The sequence below is a fragment of the Canis lupus genome, chromosome 16, assembly GCF_011100685.1.
Source record: "Canis lupus familiaris isolate Mischka breed German Shepherd chromosome 16, alternate assembly UU_Cfam_GSD_1.0, whole genome shotgun sequence".
Lineage (NCBI taxonomy): Eukaryota > Metazoa > Chordata > Mammalia > Carnivora > Canidae > Canis > Canis lupus.
This window is the reverse complement of record NC_049237.1, coordinates 53,596,278-53,600,084: the sequence shown is the minus strand read 5'-3', so window position 1 is coordinate 53,600,084 and position 3,807 is coordinate 53,596,278. Positions and strand designations below refer to the sequence as shown.

At 37.0% G+C, this 3,807-nt stretch overlaps 1 non-coding gene across 1 annotated transcript; it reads left to right on the top strand.

The window, feature by feature from the left end:
- Positions 1-3,365: 3,365 nt before the first annotated feature.
- LOC119869654 lies at positions 3,366-3,471 on the top strand. The gene has a single exon (XR_005371747.1). It is a non-coding gene; the product is annotated as a U6 spliceosomal RNA (small nuclear RNA).
- The last annotated feature ends 336 nt before the right edge of the window (positions 3,472-3,807 follow it).

Sequence of the window (3,807 nt, the reverse complement as noted above, 5' to 3'; positions counted from 1 at the left end):
TTCAGAAAAGTAGGTATTAATTCTTCTTTAAATGTTTGGGAGAATTCCCCTGGGAAGTCACCTGGCCCTGGAGTCTTGTTTGTTGGGAGGTTTTTGATTACTACTTCAATTTTCTTGCTGGTAATGGGTCTGTTCTTATATTCTCTTTCTTCCTATTTTAGTAGTTTATACATCTCTAGGAATGCATCCATTTATTCCAGATTGCCTATCTTTTTGGGTATAGTTGCTCATAATACGTTCTTATAATTATTTGTATTTCTTTAATGTTGATTGTAATATCTCCTCTTTCAGTCATGATTTTTTTTTGGGGGGGGGGTCCATTCTCTTTTATTTTTGATAAGTCTCGCCAGGGATTTATCAATCTTATTAATTCTTCAAAGAATCAGCTCTTAGTTTTGTTGATATGTTCTACTGTTCTTTTGGTTTCTATTTCATTGATTTCTCCTCTAATCTTTATTATTTCTCTTCTCCTGGTGGGTTTAAGTTTTATTTGCTTTCCTTCTCCAGCTCCCATAGGTGAAAGGTTAGGTTGTGTATATGAGATCTTTCTTGTTTTTTTGAGAAAGGCTTGTAATACTATATACTTCCCTCTGAGGACTGCCTTCGCTGCATCCCAAAGGCAAGGGAAACAAAAGCAATAATGAACTATTGGGACTTCATCAAGATGAAAAGCTTCTGCACAGCAAAGGAAACAGTTAACAAAGCCAAAAGGCAACCTATAGAATGGAAGAAGATATTTGCAAATGACACATCAGATAAAGGGCTAATGTCCAAAATCTACAAAGAACTTATCAAACTCAACACTCAAAGAACAAATAATCTAATCAAGAAATGGGCAGAAGACATGAACAGACATTTCTCCAAAGAAGACCTACACATGGCCAACAGACACATGAAAAAAAATACTCAACATCAGGAAAATGCAAATCAAAACCACAATGAGATATCACCTCATATTAGTTAGAATTGCTAAAATTAACAAGTCAGGAAATGACAGATGTTGGTGAGGATGCACAGAAAGGGGAACATGCTTACACTGCTGATTGGAATGCAAGGTGGTGTAGCCATTCTGGAAAACTGTATGGAGGTTCCTGATAAAGTTAAAAATAAAGCTACCAGGGGCAGCCCGGGTGGCTTAGTGGCTTAGCACCACCTTCAGCCCAGAGCCTGATCCTAGAGACCTGGGATCGAGTCCCACATCAGGCTCCCAGCGTGAAGCCTGCTTCTCCCTCTGCCTGTGTCTCTGCCTCTCTCTCTTTCTCTCTCTCTCAAGAATAAATAAATAAAATCTTTTTTAAAAATAAAGTAAATAGGGATCCCTGGATGGCGCAGCGGTTTGGCGCCTGCCTTTGGCCCAGGGCGCGATCCTGGAGATCCGGGATCGAATCCCACGTCGGGCTCCCGGTAAATGGAGCCTGCTTCTCCCTCTGCCTGTGTCTCTGCCTCTCTCTCTCTCTCTCTCTCTCTCTCTCTCTGTGACTATCATAAATAAATAAAAATGTAAAAAAAAATTTAAAAAAAAATAAGTAAATAAATAAATAAAAAATAAAATAAAATAAATAAAGCTACCATACAGCCTAGCAACTGCACTACTGCATATTTACCCCAAAGATACAAATGTAGTGATCCAAAGGGACCCGCACCCCAGTGTTTATAGTAGCAACGTCCACAACATGGAAAGAGCCCAGATGTTTATTGTCAGGTGAATGGATAAAGAAAATGTGGTGTATATATACAATGGACTACTACTCAGCCATCAAAAAAAAAAAAATGAAATCTTACCATTTGCAATGACATGAATGGAACTAGAGGATGTTATGGTAAGCAAAATAAGTCAATCAGAAAGAGACAATTATCATATAATCTCACTCATGTGGAATCTAAGAAACAAAATAGAGGATCATGGGGAAGAGAGGAAAAAGTAAAACAAGATGAAATCAGAGAGGAAGACAAATAATAAGGGACTCCTAATCTTATAAAACAAACTGAGGTTTGTTGGAGGGATGGGGTAGGGGATGGTGTAACTGAGTGATGGACATTTAGGAGGGCACGTGATGTAATGAGTACTGAGTATTACATTTGACTGATGACTCACTGACTTCTACCTCTGAAAACATTATATGTTAGTTAAATGAACTTAAATAATTTTTTTAAAAATGAAAGATAATCATGTGAACATCTCAATAGAAGCAGAAAAAAGCATTTGACAAAATACAATATCCTCTTAGGATAAAAACCCTCAACAAAATGGGTATGGAAGGAATATACCTCAGCATAACAATGGCCATAGTTGATAAGCCCACAGCTAACATCATACTCAGTGGTGAAATGTAGAAAGCTTTTCCTCTAAGATAAGGAAGAATAAAAGGGTGCCCCCTCACATCACTCTTATTCAACATAGTCCTTGAAGTCCTACCCAGGGAAATTAGGCAAGAAACAGAAATAAACTGTATCTAATGCAAAAAAGAAGTTAAATTGTTTTTTGCAGATGATATGATTTTTTTATAAATTTATTTTTTATTGGTGTTCAATTTGCCAACATATAGAATAACACTCTGTGCTCATCCCGTCAAGTGCCCACCTCAGTGCCCATCACCCAGTCACCCCCACACCCCGCCCACCTCCCCTTCCACCACCCCTAGTTCGTTTCCCAGAGTTAGGAGTCTTTCATGTTCTGTCTCCCTTTCTGATATTTCCCACTCATTTTTTTCTTCTTTCCCCTTTATTCCCTTTCACTATTTTTTATATTCCCCAAATGAATGAGACAATATAATGTTTGTCCTTCTCCAATTGACTTATTTCACTCAGCATAATACCCTCCAGATGATATTATTTTATAAATAAAAATCCTAAAGATTCCACCCAAAATATATTAGGTCTAATAAACAAATTCAGTAAAGTTGCAGAATAGAAAACCAATGTGCTGAAATCAGTTGCACTTTTATACAATAACAACAGAATACTCTTAAAAAGAATAAAGAAAATCATCTCATTCACAATAGCATTAAAGACAATACAATACTTAAGGCTAAATATAACCAAGGAGGTGAGACATCTGTACACTGAAAACTATAAGACTTTGATGAAAAAAATCGAAGGTGACACAAACAAATGGAAAGATATCCAATACTCATGGATAGAAAGAATTAATATTTTTTAAATGTCCATTTTACCCAAACCCATTTATACATTCAGTGCAACCCCTATCAAAAAGACTGTGTCATTTCTCATAGAACTAGAAAAAAATAATCCTAAAATTTGTATAGAATCACCAAAGACCCTGAATAGCCAAAGCAATCCTGAGAAAGAACAAAGTTGGAGGCATCACACTTCCTGATTTTTAACCTATACCACAAACCTAGCGTGTGCTGGCTTTGGCGGCACATAGAATTAAACTGGAATGATACAGAGAAGATTAGCATGGTCCTTGCACAAGGACACATGCAAATTCGTGAAGTGTTCTATACTACAAAGCTATTGTAATGAAAACAGTATGGTACTAGAATAAAAATAGACACAAAGACCAATAGAACAGGATCTTGAGCCCAGAAATGAACCCTCAAATCTATGACCAACTAATACTTGATACAGAAGCTGAAAATATACAAGGAAAGAATAGTCTCTTCAATAAATGGTTCTGGGAAAACTGATCAACTTCATTAAAGAAAATGAAATTGGACTTCACCCTGAACATCTGATCACCCCAATGTCTAATCAAACTCCTTGTCTTCCACCTTCCCCCATGTGATATCTCATCACCCTGGCCTGCCTGCAGCAATGATCTACTGAGTCTGTTTAGCCAGAATC